Genomic DNA, 16,626 nt, shown 5'->3' with positions numbered 1-16,626 from the left:
TAACTTTTTAAAGTGATTTGGGACAGTTAGCCTATGAGTTAAGGGACTATAGCAAATTCATGGCTTTGAGTTTATTGTTAGGGTGTTTTCCATATTTTATTTAGAAATAGCTGAGAGGAGTTAACAGACAACAGTCCAGGTTACCTTACATGGATAGTTGGTTTTCAAAATGTCAGAAGTCCATAGAATTGACGTTACAAATATTTCTATATTAATGTTCATTTTGATTAGAGACCTGTCTGCTCCTGACAGCTTCCTGTCATGGATTCTAAGAAGAAATTGAGCATCCTTGGAGTTACTCCAGTTGTGCAGTGACAGCCACTAGGCAAGAATTGCCTCTTTCCATCTATAGACAAATTACTGTCCAGAAAAGGACACACTTGCAGAATAGTTGACTGATTATATCTGCCTAGACAGAGTAATCAGCCCTTAATAATTCTGCATCACTAAGGTCTGTCAGATGATTCTGGGCCAGAAGGCTGAAGATTTGATGCTCCAACGTTCGGTAGTATAGGGGCTTTCCAGGTGTTCAGTGGTCTCTATAAATTGGCTAAGTTTTAGAAGCTATACTTAGTGCTTCCCATAACTTCAGTTAACTCAGTCATTCTGGATTTCTGACGGGGTTGAAGACCTATAGTCTCATAGCCAATCCTGGCTATTTACTTTGAGAGAAAAGATCTGAGTGGATGGTTTTCAGCTGACATTCATTGTAAAGACAAGAAAAAAGCCAGGTTCAAAACTAAGTGTTTTAGTTAGGAGAGATGACAGAGGTTCTGGTTAGTCAACAAAATGATGGACTGGGTATTAGGACTATCTTGTACCTCACTGGTACAACTAGGAATAATTATGCTCTAATTGCACGTTGAGAGAAAAGTTTTATTTTAACAGGAAGGGTGAAGCTAGATGATGTGAGAGAGAAAGAGAAAGAGAGGGTGGACATGGAGGCAGATGTTCACGTGTCTCCACCAGTCAAAGATAGTTTATATATCTAGATTGGGTATTGGGCTACACTTCTGATTGAGCATTACCAAACTTATAAAGCCTTTGATTAACATTTTTTAAAAATGTATAAAAGCAAAAAGGAAAAGAGGGCATGGGGTAGGGGTTTTCTAGGGAGGGGAAATGGGGAAAGGAGATGGCATCTGAAATGTAAATAAATAAATAAATGTAGTATAGAAGAAGAAGAAGAAGAAGAGGAGGAGGAGGAGGAGGAGGAGGAGGAGGAGGAGGAGGAGGAGGAGGAGGAAGAAGAAGCTGCTGCTGCTGCTGGTGTTGGGTGGTGACTGCAAAGGGCCCAGTGAGGGATAGCCACTAAATAGAGACTTGAAGTGGGAGCAGTTGGCTCCTTGGCTCTGGGCCAAGGGCAAAACAGCTGCCTTACCTCCAGGCAGCATCTCCCCTCATGATTCTGAGTAGTACCCTGTATCTCTCCCTTGCTCCTATTCCCCCCCACACTTAAAGTGTTTGGCTGTAAATCTCCTCCCTCCATGTGTGTATTAGTGACTTAGCAAAGCAGGTTACTTAGAGGCAGATTCCTGTGCCGATGCACCTTCCCCAAAAGCTTTACTTTCAGCTACAACTGAGCACGATTAAGAGTGCGCTCCTACATAGACATTTGTGGAGGCAGCTGTGCTTACTGTGGCTCTGCACTCAACCAAACTGGGTGGATCTAGAGGTTGGTTTTCTGAACTGATGCATTGGTACCTAGTGATGATTTCAGTGGCAGCATGACCCAGCAAACCAGGTCCTTGAGTTATCTCCAGTCATCAGAGGGAGTGTCTGTTGAGAGCAAGTTGGCCATAGTGACTATTGCAGTAGCTACAAGGCTTGTGGGATACCTTGGCTTCTGACTGCGTTGGAGACACTTCCAACTGTCAGTAGGGCCTCTGATGGCCCACAAAGTGTCTTTTTCTTCTAGGGCTTTCATATTGAAGGGGTTGCAGGTCACTTGCCTTCAATCCTGCCTGTTACATTCATTGAACATAAGCTGAATTCACAGCTGACGGCTACTAATCTCCTTAGCTTTAACTGTCAGCTTAACATGGCCTATAGTCAGCAGAGAAGAGAATTTCAATGGAGGGGTTTCCAGAACAGATTGGCTGTGGGCATGTATTGGGAATTATTTGATAATTGATATAGAAGGACCTACCCACTGTGGAAAACACATTTCCCTGGGCAGATGTGCCTACGTTCCCTAAGAAGGCTAGCTAAGCCTGGATCTGCAAGTGAGCCAAGTAAGTATGTTGGAAGCCAATGTTCTTCCATGGTTTCTGCTTCAAGTTCCTGCCCTGACATCCCTCCAGAATGGATTATAAAACTGAAATAAACCCGTTCCTCCCCTAAGTTGCCTTTGGTCACTGTAGTTGTCATAGTAACTGAATGAAAGTCAACTGGCTCAGGAGAGTGACGTCCTCGCAGCTAGGAAAGAAAGATCAGGGAGTACACAGTTACGGAGACCCTTTAACCCTGAACACTGAACTTCCCACTCACTCAGGAACAGGGAACCTCAGCTGAGAAGATGCCCCAAACAGTCTGGCCTGAGGGCTAGCCTGAGGTGGATTTTCTTGATTGGTGATTGATGTGCTAGGGTCAGCTCACTGTGGGCTGGTGATCCTGTGAGAAAAATATTATGAAGAACAAGCCTGTGAGCAGTTCTCTGCCATGGCTTCTGTTTCCGTTCCTGACTCCAGGTTTCTACCTCAGGCTCCTTCCCTGGCTTCTTTTGATGATAGGCTGGAATGTGGAGATGGAAGAGAGGTTAAGGCCTTTCCTCTCCAAGTTGCTTTTGGTCATGGTGCTTTATCACAGCAATAGAAATCCTAGTTAAGACAGGGTGGATGTTATACTTGAGACAAGGTGTTTTGGAGACATTTGGTATCATAGCCCCAATATCCTATGGCTCTGACTGAGCATGTAGAACTTGTTCCTTCCAGTGTTTAAAAGAATAAAACAATTGCAATATTTTTAAAGTCCACGAAGTTTGATGATTATGAAGGTAAGGTGTTGGAGATCTTCAGAAGATAGACCCAGTAACAAGAATTATAAAGCTCTATACATGTTTTCATAAAGAAGGAAAGAAGGAGAAAGTAAGTATTTTGGAAGTAAAACAGAGGAAGGCCAAAGATGAAGGTGATGAAGTGAACGATGGGGGAAATAGTTTTCGTATCACAATGCTAGGAACATCATGATCCTGGAGCTGATCCCTCCAGCATCCAGAGTAACTGTGAACACTGGCCTGCACCAGGGGCCGAGCTTCACACAGGTTTAAGTCTGTTTGGTGTGGCTCGGTTGTTGTTGTTTTACCCTGTGGGCAGAAGGGCCACCGTGCTTTGTGCTTTGACTTCTGCTTTTTTAAACCCAAGATTGGTGTTACATGCCTTTAAAATCCCAGCACGTGAGAGGCAGAGGAAGGCAGATCTCTGAGTTCAAGACAATATATTCTACACAGTGAGTTCCAGGACAGTTAGGGCTATGCAGAGAAACCCTGCCTTGAAAAACAAACAAACAAACAAACAAACAAAAAGTCTGAGGTGCTCTTCATATAATTTTGTGAATAAGCACTGACACCTGTCTCTAGCATCTGTGACCCTTCTGGAGAGTGACAGCTCAGGGTTTACGGTAAGGATTGTGGGACCCACATGGCTCAGATATTTACCATGAGCTCCGGAGACTCTGAGTTCCCTAACCAGGAGCAGGTACATCTGGGAGTTAGACTTACAGTTCATCTAACTTATTTACTTGTGTATGTGTGGTATATGGGTGTGTGGGCACACATGCATGTGTGTGTATGGGACTGTGTCAATCATAGCTTGACATCAGGTGTCTTCTGTCACTCTCCACCTTATTCTGTGAAATTGCCTTTTTATGAACTTGGAGCTCACTGGTTTACCTAGGCTGGCTGACAGAATTCCTGTGTTTGCCTCTCCAGTGCCAGTGTCACAGGTGTAAACTGTCACAACTGGCTTTCATGTGGGTCCTGGAGACTGAATTTAGTTCTTCAAGCTTGCACGGTAGACTCTTTACAGTCTGATTGTCCCACAGGTACTTCTTGTGGGTTCTCAATCCTTTCCTACATCCCTACTCCTTGCTTCTAGGCCAACATGGCTCTGTACTGACTGTCCATGCCTGCCTTTGCTTGTCATTGGAGAAATACAAAAGTAGCCACTGAGCCAGTCTTTTGCATCTTTGCTTCCTCAAACAGGAAGTTCCCTCTAAATAAAGTTGGCTTCTTGTCCACCAGGCCAGACCTGAAACATTGAGGATGAACTTTCCCCTACTGGATGAGCTCTCAGCCCCTCTGATGCTCTGAGACTCTCCTTGCCTGTGCCTTGGTCTGTGACTTGTTTGTAATCAATTTGTCTTTTGTCGTTGGACAATTTCATGTGTGTGTATGTCTGCCAAGGCATTTTGTCTCTGTGACAAATATCTGAAACAGTTTGAAAGAGGATTTATTTCAGATTATATTTGTAGAAGGTTTGGTCCCTGTTGGTTGGATTGTCCCTTCCTGTGCCGAAGGTGACCATCATGACCCCGAGAACATGTGGTGGAGTTGAGTTTTTCACCCTATGGTGGTCAGGAAACAGAGAGTGACATCTGGAAGGGGCTAGAGCATAACTTTCTCTGGCCATCCCCACCTTTCATGATTCCACCACCTTCTAACAGCCTGTTCATATTTTCAGTCTCTCAGTGGGTGAAAGCATAGATCAGAGCAGATCTAATCTCTGGTAACACACAAACACACACACACACACGCACACGCACACGCACACACACTCAGAGATGAGCTTTCCTAACCTCTAACAATTAATCAGGTTGTCAGTCAAAACTAACCATCACAGGCCTGCAAGATGGTTCAGTATGTCTAGGTGTTGGGCACCAAGCCTGAGGACATAATTCTGATTCCCAGATCCCACTTAGTGGCAGGAGAACTAACTCCCACAAGTTGTCTTTGGTTCTTCACATAATCTCCATGGCTCGTGCAAACCTACACACATATAAACAAAATAAATAAATTATCAAAAACTTAAAAAATTACTTACTGACAGAATATTACAAATATGCAAAATTGTGTATTTCCAGGCACAGGGTCACACACCTGCCTTTAATCCCAGAACTGAGAAGACAGGCAGAGGAATCTTGATTGTTTACCAGGACTTAATACGTTGTGTCAAAAAACACCCTTATATTTGTCTAAGCATTATACACTTATTAAAGTGTAATTTGTAATTCTGCACATGCACATACATGTAAAAATACCCCGCACGCACACACGCACACACACAGGAGGCGGGGGAGAGACTGGGCTTGCAAAACCCGAAAAGTGTCTGCCCTCATTGACAAGACTACAACTCTTGTTTGTTTGTGTGTGGTTTGTTTGGTTGATTGGTTGTTTTGTTGTTTTGTTTTTTGGGTTTTTGGGTGTTTTGTTTTGTTTTGTTTTGTTTGAGAAAGGGTTTCTCTATGAAGCTTTGGTTGTCCTGGAACTCCCTCTGTAGACCAGGCTGGCTTCGAATTATCAGAGATCCACCTGCCTCTGCCTCCCTAGTGCTCAGATTAAAGGCATGAACCACCACTACCACCACCTGACAAGGTTACATCTCTTAATTCTTCTAATCCTTCTCAAATAGTTACACTTGGTGGTGACTAAACATTCAAATGCATGTGCCTTTGTGGGCTGTCTTCATTCAAACTGCCACAGCTGCGTAGTAAGAGTTTGTCTCAAAGCAACAGAACCCAAACAGAACAACAACAACAAAAATAAGATAAAGCCATGAACACACAGTATTGACCATTGGCTTTTACCTAAACACCCCATGCACATGTGCATTCAGACAGGAACACATACACAAAATAAAAACAAATATTAATTTCCAAAGTGTATGAAGGCCTTAGAGGTAGAAACAGGAAGGTTAAACATTCTATGTCATTTTCAGTCACATAAAGAGTTTGAAGCCTGGTTGGGTGGTGGTTCACTCCTTTAGTCCCAGCACTTAGGAGGCAGAGGCAGAGAGGCAGAGAGGGAGAGAGGGGAAGAGGCAGAGAGAGAGGCAGATGGATTTCTAAGTTCAAGGCCAGTCTAGTCCACATAGTGAGTTCCAGGACAGCCAGGGCTACAAAGAGAAACCCTGTCTTGAAAAACAAAAACAAAACAACCGAGAGAGAGAGAGAGAGAGAGAGAGAGAGAGAGAGAGAGAGAGAGAGAGAGAGAGATAGAAACTTGACTGGGCTAAGAATATAGCTTAAATGTCCTGTGCTGATAGACTCTAAGAATGAAAATGTTGCTTTTTTAGTTAGTTTTCTGAAGCTAGGGTCTCACTGTGTAGCCTAGACCTTGAATTATTGGCAATCCTTGTGCCTCAGCCTCTTTAAGGTTGAGATTATAGACAGAAGCCATCACATTTGGCTAGGATGTTTTTAATCAATTATCTTTACAGTTATTGTTGCTGTACAACAGAGCAAAAAACCACAGATGTGACACATTCTGACATTAATCTTACCAGCTGGGTTTGGTGGCGCTGCTTGTAGCTCCTGATGTCCAGGAGGCCAATGAGATGATCAGTTGAACACAGGAGTTCAAGACCCACCTGGGTGATTTTAGGGACTCTGTCTCAAAAACAAACAAACAAATGGAAGGAAAATGAATACAGGAAATTAAAAGTATGTGGTGCTGCACTGAGATCTCTTGACAAATGTCTTATTTCAGTGGTGGTGGTAGGAATGGGGGGTCATGTTGGTGATTGCTCGGTAGAAGCCTTTTTTTGGACTCCGGTTTTATGTGTGTGTTCCTCTGCCCGTGTGTGTGTTTAACCTGGTCAACATCAGTTGCTTTCCTCAATTTCTCTACTTCTTATTTTTGAGATAAGGTCTGAATTCAGTCTACTCAGCTAGCTAGCACGCTCAAAGATCCTCCTGTCTCTGTCTTCCCAGTTCTGGTATTATAGATGGCCACAGTTCTGGGGATCAAACTCAGGTTTCCACGTGTGCATGGCCAACACTCTCTTGACTGAGTTATTTTCCCGGTCCCAGACTGCAGTTTTCCCCACTTCTGGGGTCGCAGGTGTGAGCTCTCATACTTTAACTTGTGAGTGGGAGATCGTGGGCAGCAATCTCACGCCTAGCTGTAGCGGCTGTTGGAGCAATGGTAGGAATATTTGCTTACAGGAACAGATGGACAGGAATAGATGACACTGTTCTGTAAGCTTCGTTTATGGTACCCAAGTTCACACTGAGAGTCTTGAACATGTTGGGCAAGGGCTTGATCACAGTACTTCCCTGAACACATTACTTGTTGGTATGTAGCCTAGGCTGGTCTTGAATTCGGGATCCTCAGGCTCAAACTCTGCATGATGGGATTCTAGGTCGGGGCCACCATACCTAGCCAGAGCGCCTTATTCCCTGTAACAAAATGATGCACTCATTTTAAGTGTTCCAGTGATACTGGATAAATATATACATCAGTGTAAACATCAAAATAAACATGGGGACATTCCTGCTAGGCCCCACCCCAGTTAAATGTCTATTTTCCTTTCCTGTGTGCTTTTAACACACAGGAAAGGCCCATGGCACACCTGCCCTGTCTGTCACTGTAGATTAGAGCTGTCCTCTCAAGAGCCTCATACCAATGCACTTGTCATCAATTCCTGTCAGAGTGCCTTCAGGAGACATCTGAGATTCCTCTTCATCACTGAATGTATCTTCGACTTGTTCTTTTTTTTTTTTTTTTTTTTTTTATGTGTAGTAGTCCCATTTTCCTATTGAACATTTGTTTTTGCTTTTTAACTCCTGTTGGTGACCATTATGGCTGAAGTTACCGAAGACATTTACCCACATTCTTGTTCTCTTAATAAACACCCAAGAGGGAATTAGTGTGGACATATATGTGGCCGTGGTGGGGTTGGGGGATGGAAAATTTTGCCGAGCTTTATCCTAAACTGTTTGTAGTAGTTTATGGTCCCTCAGCAGTGAGTCCAAAGCCCGGTTTCTCCATATCTTTGCCAACACTTGGAAAGGTCAGTATTTTCCATTTTAGTGTACAGGAGAAGGTAGAGAGTTACCTAGCTTTGGATTTTATATTGTTAAAGAAACATTCTGGCACATCTCCAAAGGGCAAGGATACCTTCTCCAGGAGGATTTCCTTAGGAGAAGAGATCCAAGTGAATCCCAAACTCTGGGCGTTTGTATTCCCAAGAAGAGTGAGCACGAGGGTGTCATGGGTCACGTTGGTTTTCACCTTGCTACATCATGGAAGCCTCAGGTGAGGAACTGCCTCCACTGGATTGGTCATGGGCACGTCTGTGGGGGCATTTTCTTGGTTTCTAATTGTTGTAGGAGGACCTAGTCCACGGTGGGGAGTATCACCACAGGCCAATGTCTAGGCTGTGTAGCAAAGCCAGATAAACATGAGCCTGAGCATAAACTATTATGGTCTCTGCTTCAGTTCCTGCTTCAAGTTTCTGGCTTCCCTCAAGGATGGATGGTAACAGGGAAGCTGAAATAAACCCTTTCCTCCCAAGTTGCTTTTGGTCATAGTGTTTATCATAGCAACAAAAATCAAATTAGAACCGTGCATGGGGAAGGTCAGTTGATGAAGAATAGCAAAAAGAGACATTAAAGGTTGATTTTTTTCCCTGAGGGAGGAAAGAGCAGCTTCCTGTTAAGACTGAGAATGGAATTCTTTCTAAACCTGTGTGAAATAAGATTAACAAGGCTGGAAGCCAGTGACAACAGCTAGTTGATCAATTTTGGAGAAAGATTCATGAGGTTCTGAGAAGAAGGTATATTCTTTTGTGTTCAGCTAGATGGCCATAAAAATTAATGGAAATCCACAACTGATGGGAGTGAGGAGGTGGGGGGGGGGAGGCATCTCCAGGACAAGACAGAGACCTGGGATAAGGGAGGAGCCCAAGAATCAATGGGGGTGACCTTAACTATGACTCATAGTATTGGGGATATAGAACCTGAAGAAACCCTGATGGAGTGATAGAGACACCAACCCACCCACAAAACTTTCAACCCAAAATTTATCCCGTCTACAAGAAATGCAGGCATGGAGGATGAAGCAGAGATTGAGGGAATGGCCAACCAATAACCAGCCCAACTTAAGACCCATTCCATAGGCAAGCACCAACCCCTAACACTTATTAATGATACTCTGTTATGCTTGCAGACTGGAGCAAGTTGTCCTCCGAGAGGCTCCACCCAGCAGCTGACTAAGACAGATACAGACATCTATAGCCTAACGGTGGGTGGAACTTGGGGACTCTTATGGATGACTTGGAGGAAAGACTGCCAGCTCCACAACAATAGGAACTCCACAGGAAGATCAACAGAGTCAACTATCCTGGACCCTTGGGTTTCTCAGAGACTGAACCACCAGTCAAAGAACATGCATGAGCTAGACCTAGGCCTCCCTGCACATATGTAGCAGATGTGCAACTCAGTCTTCATGTGGGTCCTAAACAACTAGAGCAGAGGCTATCTCAAAAACTATTGCTTGTCTGTGGGATATGTTCTTCTAGCTGGGCTGCCTTGTCTGGCCTCAGTGGGAGAGGAAGCACCTAGCCTCCCAGAGACTTGAAGTGTCAGGGTGGGGGGCTATGAAAATGGTTGCTCAGAGGAGAAGGGGAAAAGGAATGGGGGAAAGATTGTGGAAGGGGATAACCAGGAGGGGCAGTGAGTGGGATATTAAAAAAAGAAAAGGGCTAGTTGATAGGTAGATCAGACATCATTACAGTCTGTCCAAAGCCTCTGTCATTATACCATTCCCTCAGCACTAAAACTGTCAAGGTGTTTTTAGTTTGTTTTGTGGTGCTGGGAAAGAACCCAGGGCCTCCTGTGTGTTCAGCCAGCAGTCCATCATCAAGTTCAGCTTCAGACCCCAGAACTAGTGGAAAAAAAAAAGGCTTTTTTGTTTGTTTGTTTGTTTGAGACAAGGTTTCTCTGTGTAAGCCTGGCTGTCCTAGAACTCACTCTGTAGACCAGGCTGGCCTCGAACTCAGAAATCCACCTGCCTCTGCCTCCCAAGTGCTGGGATTAAAGGCGTGTGCCACCACTGCCCGGCAAAAAAGGCTTTCATTACATTGTATTTATATGTTCATAGGTGTACAGGTGCCTGGGTGGTGGTCAGAGGACAACTTATGGGAGTTAGTTCTCCCTTACCATGTGGGTACTGGGAATTGAACTCAGGTCTTCAGGCTTGGCAGCGAACACCTTTACCTGCTGAGCCAGGAAGTTTTAAGATGTGTTTATTAAATACATGTGTATATGTGTGTGTGTGACATGCCCTGTCAGATGTGTGTGTGTGTGTTTGCATACCAGACCAGAGGTTGATTTCCAGCTTATATTTTGAGACCAGGGGTTTATTGTGGAGATCTTTGAGAGCCAGCCACATCTAGAAACTTGGCAGGAATATGACTTTGGGCTAGGACAGGGAAGTAGGCTCAGATATCTTGGTCATCCTGACAAGCCCCTAGAAACAGTGATTGCAGGACTTTGTTTATTGCCTTGTTTGTTCCTTAACCAATGGTGTAAAAGTAGACTGGGAAAAAAATAAACCCATTTCAGCCTCAGAATAGGCTGGGGTCATGCTAGTGTTGTCTGATTGGTTTTTTCTTTTTAATCTTTGCCCCCCCCCCCGGAGAATCCATTGACTGACTGAGCTAACTTGTTCAGTTTACTCTTTTGGCTAGTCCAGCTGGCCAGCCAGACCGTAGATCCTTCCATATTTACTTCTCTAGTGCACACGGCCATGACTGCTCTTCACGTGAGTCCTGGGATCTAACTTAGGTCTCCATGCTCACAGGGGAAAAACTTGATCTCTCCAGTCCCTTAGTTGAGATATTTTGCCTTTTTTCATATGTGTGGTATGCATGTGTGTAGATGTCTTTGCATGTGGCTGGGTGCATGTATCTGTGTATCTGTGTGGGTGTCTTGTGTGTTTGTTACACATTCCTACCATGTGCATGCATGTGGAGGCCTGAGGTTGATGTTGGGAATCTTCCTTGGTCCTCTTCTGCCTGTGTTGTTGAAGCAGGATCCCTCATTGAAGTCCACAGTCCAGTTCCCAGTCCTAGTCTTCCTATGCAGCTTTCTCAAGGAATCCTTTGTCTTTGTTTCTGAGACCCGCATTACATGGCGTCACAGGGTCCTAACTCCAGTCTTCACCCGTGTATGGCAAGTACTTTAACCACAGAGCCATTTTCTTAGGGCCTGCTTGCCATTTCTCTTTGAGTCGGGCTCATGCTATGTGGCTATGCACTCCAAGCTGGCTCTGAATTTGCAGTCCTCCCTCAATCTTGAGAACTGTGGTTATGGGTATGCTCCTCCACAAGTGGCCCCTGCCTGCTTTTCTTTTTTTCTGGTTTCTGAGATAAGGCCTCTCTTTGCAGCCCCGACTGTCCCCAGACTCACAAAGATCTACCTGTGTCTGCTTCTTAAGTACTGGGGTTAAAGATATCACAGACACACCCACATATACACAGGACTAAATAAGTAAAAAATTAAAAAAATAAAAAATTTAATTTAATGTTGTAATATTTAAGATAGAAAGTATACAAGTCAACAATTCTAATCATAAGGCAATAAGTTCACATATATACAGCATATATTTCCAATTATATGAATTATATATGTTATATATAAAATATATATGATTATATAAGTATATGTGACATTTGGTATATGGTGTAACATCAAGTAATGTAATTTAAAACTTGAATCTATTTCTTTTTGTGATAAGGGACTTATGTAGCCCAGGCTAGCCTTGTACTCACAGAGACTGGCAAGTGTCTGCCTCCATAGTTCTGGATTAAAGCATGTACCACCGTGCCCAATATAACCTGAATTCTTAAATCACTATTCAAGAACTAAGCCACTGCCAATTCAGTTAAATCTGTTATGAGTTTCTCCTCGGCTTGTCTACTCAGAATTTGCCCAGAACTCCCTGACCCAGGCTCTCAGACAAACTGACAAAACCCTGGGTTTCAGAGACAATTTGAGGCAATTAGATCCTAATTCAACCCAGATGTCTTGTTTTTCCTAGCATGGCTGCCGGCACCTTATGCCATCTGGTGGTCAGATGTGGAATTGCAGCTCCTACCATTAATCCTTGATAAGATTTTATTTTTCTAATATATTTTTATACTTTTTTCTTAAGTGTAAAATTCCATGTTCTTAAATTGGATCATAACATTTTGGACAAGATTTCTAGTTTTACAAGTGAGCACTCTGCTTTGGTATGAATACTTTAGCACAAATATAATACTTAGGCTAACTTACAAATTCTCTAATTTGATAGTTCTTGTGTGTGAAAAAGTTACTCCATATTAACTCAAAAATCTGTTGCTTCTATAACATGACAGCTTTACCAAAAAAATGATAAATTAGGTAAAAGGTAAAAAATGTTTTGTTGATAATTCACACCAATTCTATTACAGTTGGAAAGCACACGTTGTTCAAAGTATTTCCCAAAATTAACAGTCTCTTTGAGAATGAAAAACTATTCTTTTTAAATGACCTTAGGCGGGTCAATGATCTAGGCGGGTTTTTGTTTTGTTTTTATTTGCAACAGACAGGATTTCCTGTGTGGTTCTGACAGTCCTGGAAATCGTAAACCAGGCTGGCCTTCAACTCAGACAATCATCTGCCTCTGCCTCCACAGTGCTGGAATTAAAGGCTTGCACCACCACACCCGGCTTCTAGGCGTGGTCTAAAAAAAAAAAAAAAAGACATGATAGCTTTTTTTTCAGAGCCAAACAGAAGTGAATGGCAGCGAACACGAATTCCTTCACGTTACCCGGAATGAAGGGTTCCAGTACAGCTGAGTTTTAAATACAAACTCAGAAAGGGATGAGCTACAGCTCTGTTAAGAGGGAATTGGCTAATGATCCTGAGGTCCTGGGTTTGATCCTTAGCATAGTATAAGCCAGGTGTGATGATATAAGCCCGTGGTCTCAACGCGCAGGTGGAAGCTGGGGATCAGGAGTTCAAGGTCACCCCTTAGCTAATTGGGGAGTTCAAGGCCAGCCTGGGCTACATGGGCTCCTGTCTCAGAAGGAAAAAAAAAAATGTTTGAAACTTGATAGAGACCTACACCACCTTCTGGGCCGCTGAGCTTCCTCAGGCCGGACACCTCACCCTTTCCCCCCCCCTCCCCCCGATTCAGACCGCTTTCACAGGCGTCCCTGAACCCATTTTTGGCCTAAATTAGTGTTCTTCCCGCGCTCGTCTATGTGGCCGCGCATGCGTAAAATGTACAAGCCCCACCGACCTATGACGAAAGATTGACGTAGCTGAGAGCTCAGTTCCCAGGGCAACAATCTCCGGCTGCCCGCCTTCCGTTGGCGTACGTGCGTCACTTCCTGTTCGCCCCCTCTCTTTTCTCAGCCTGATTGATGATAGGTTCCGTCTCAGGGCGCGGCGGCGGCTGGGCGGTGCTGGGAAAAGCGAGCCTTCGGCTGTGGATAGGTCCTGAGCCAGGGTGGGCGGAGTCGGGCGGAGCTTGTCTTTCCCCAGCCAATCGCTTTTAAATCTGTCCCCCACCTAGACATCGTAGAGCATGCGCAGACTCAGAAAGGATTGTAATCCACTACTCCGGAGTTTGCAAGCAGTCTTAGGGAACGCTGACAGTGGAGGGGGTTTGTGTGTGTGTGTGTGTGTGTGTGTGTGTGTGTGTGTGTGTGTGTGTTGTAGTACACAGCCTTTCATTCATTCACTCATTCATTCTATTCATTCAAGGAATGGATTGAGTGACACCAGGTTTTGTGATTTTAACCCTGTCCCCCCAGGAGCCCATGCTTTGGCTGACACGTCAGTGTCACCCTCTCTCTTAAGTCTGGTGTGATAGTGTTTTGCAAAAAGGGATACATTCTTCGTTCCTCTAGGGACCTTTTCAGGCGGCTCCACCTCTGAACTCAGCTGCTGCACAACCCTAGATCTGCATAGCATCCCAGCTTGCTGCTAATTTAATACTGAGCCCCTTTCTTTCCCTTTACATCCACCTGGGTAGTAGAGTTGTCTCTCAGAGGCACTGAGAGGTTTGAAATGAGTTTGGATCTACTAACTTTGGGGTTAAATTCTAGGATTTTGGCTAGAGGTGGGACTCAGTTGGTAGACTACTTGGTTAGCATGCATATGGTCTTTGGTTCAGTTTCCACACCCCTATAATTCTGAATTTGGGAGGTGGAGGCAAAGCCTCAAAAGCTCAAGGTCTTCCTGGATTACTTAGTAATCCTTTGGGCCCTGCTAAATGTTGACTGTAAGGAAATCGAGAACTGTAAGGGAATTTAAGGGACTATACTAGAGTCTGAATACTCCTAAAGGAGGAGGTAGTAAATCAAAGTCAAAACGTGGCTTCTTTCCATCCAACATATTGACAATCAAACGAGTGTAATTTAAAGTCTTAGTCCTGTATTTTATTTCTCAGTTACTCCCTACTGAAGAAGGGTCATAAGGAGTATTTAACTAGAATGATCCGCCTTACTAGGACACAATGAATTTAACGAGATGCACAATCAGATAGGAGTTCAATAAATGATACCCACACCATTGTGCTATGTGTGTCTGCAGTAAGATGTGTGGTTGTGTTTGTGTAGGCACTTCTGTATATAGAGGCCAGAGGTCAATCTGTCTTTCTCAAGTTTTCTCTGCCTTATTTATTTATTTATTTATTTATTTATTTATTTATTTTGGATCTCTTGGCCAACCTTGAGTTAGTCAGTTTAGTTTCGTGAAGCTACTTGGCTCAGTTACAGATAGTAAAAGACTCCTGGACACTCCAGCTTGGTGGCTTCAGGCTGTGGCAATGGCAAGTGGCTTCTAGGTCAACCTTATTCCTCTTTACTGTTCATCTTCTGTTCCGTAATGGTGTTCCCATCCCCACATAGGTATAGGGGCAGTGAAATAATACACTGGGTACATCAGAAACAGGGAAAGGAGGCACAAAAATAAGCAAGGTTTTCTATTGCCAGCTTCCCATTTTGCTTTTCAATGTGCATGTCTTGTCTATGCATAGAGAAATTAAAACAGAAAAGAACTTTGAAGGAGTTGGACATGCCCTGGGTTGAAATCCTTAAATAGCAATAGCCACTTATTTGCTCCTAGCCAAGTGGCGAATCTTTTCTGAACCCCAATGTGCAGCATAGCTCTGCTTCAAAGATATGTGATGGGTAAGTGCTGAAAGCATGAGACTGGCTGTTGGCACACAGACCACCATCACACACACACACACACACACACACACACACACACACACACACACACACCTTTCTCTCACACACAGACCTCCATCACACACACACACACACACACACACACACACACACCTTTCTCTCACACACAGACCTCCATCACACACACACACACACACACACACACACCTTTCTCTCACACACAGACCTCCATCACACACACACACAGGCACGCACGCACGCATGCACGCACGCACACACACACACACACACACATGAACCTGAACAGAATCACAAACCAAATACCAATTGGTTTTCTACTTTTCCACTGGCTGAGACAGATAAGTGTATTATTTTATTTAAAATGCAGCAAGGCAGTGGTGGCACACACCTTTAATCCCAGCACTTGGGAGGCAGAGGCAGGCGAATTTCTAAGTTCGAGGCCAGCTTGGTCTACAGAGTAAGTTCCAGGACAGCCAGGACTATACAGAGAAACCCTGTCTCGAAAAAAAAAAAACCAAAAACAAAAAATCAAAACAACAACAAAACCCCCCAAAAATGTAAATCATAAAATAAGTTATAGTTGGGTAGCTGGGCTTGGTGACACATGCCTTTTGTCTCACCAGCACTTGGGAGGCAGAAACAGGTGGATCTGTGTGAGTTTGAAGCCAGCCTGGTCTACAAAGCAAGTTCGAGGACAGACAGGGCTATACAAAGAAACTCTGTCTCAAAAAAAAAAAAAACCCAAAAAACAAACAACAAATAAACAAAAAAACCAAAACAAGGAGGAGGAAGAAAAGGAAGAGGAGAAATAAAATAACATGAATACATGGTAAATAAATGCTTGCTAGCTTAAAGCAATTGTTGACTCAGAGACCACTCTTCCCTTGTACTTGCTGAGGGGCCTATTCTGGTTTTTCTATTACTACTATTGTTGTTGTTGTTTTGTTTTTTTCCAGGCAGCGTTTCTCTATGTAACAGCCTAGCCTCGAACTCACAGAGATTCTCTTCCTTTGCTGGGATTAAAGGCGTGTGCCACCACCACCTGGCTACCATTACTATTTTTTAGTGAAGTTTTTTTTTTAAATGCAGTTTTAATCAAAAAGAAATGCATGCATATGGTAAAAAAAAAACAACAATCAGAATACTATAAACACACAAGGGAGAGTTTCCTGTCTTTTTCTTTCTGGAGCCATTGTTATATATGCACACTGTAACCTCTATACATTCCTGTTTATGTGTGTGACCCCGATGATAGCTAAGGGTCTCGCCTATGTGTCTCCAGGGAAATATAAATCCAGCCAGGAGTCGGCGACTAGCGGTTCCCACGTAGGCACCTCCCCCAGTTAAAGGTTTCTGCGCTCTTCGCTCCTCCTCCGACTCCTCCCATCTCCTTGTTCCTTCCTGCTCCTTCCTGTTCCCTCCCCAGTGTTCTCCACTT

This window comes from Arvicanthis niloticus, chromosome 13, assembly GCF_011762505.2.
Source record: "Arvicanthis niloticus isolate mArvNil1 chromosome 13, mArvNil1.pat.X, whole genome shotgun sequence".
Taxonomy (NCBI): domain Eukaryota; kingdom Metazoa; phylum Chordata; class Mammalia; order Rodentia; family Muridae; genus Arvicanthis; species Arvicanthis niloticus.
This window is presented reverse-complemented; position numbering follows the sequence as displayed.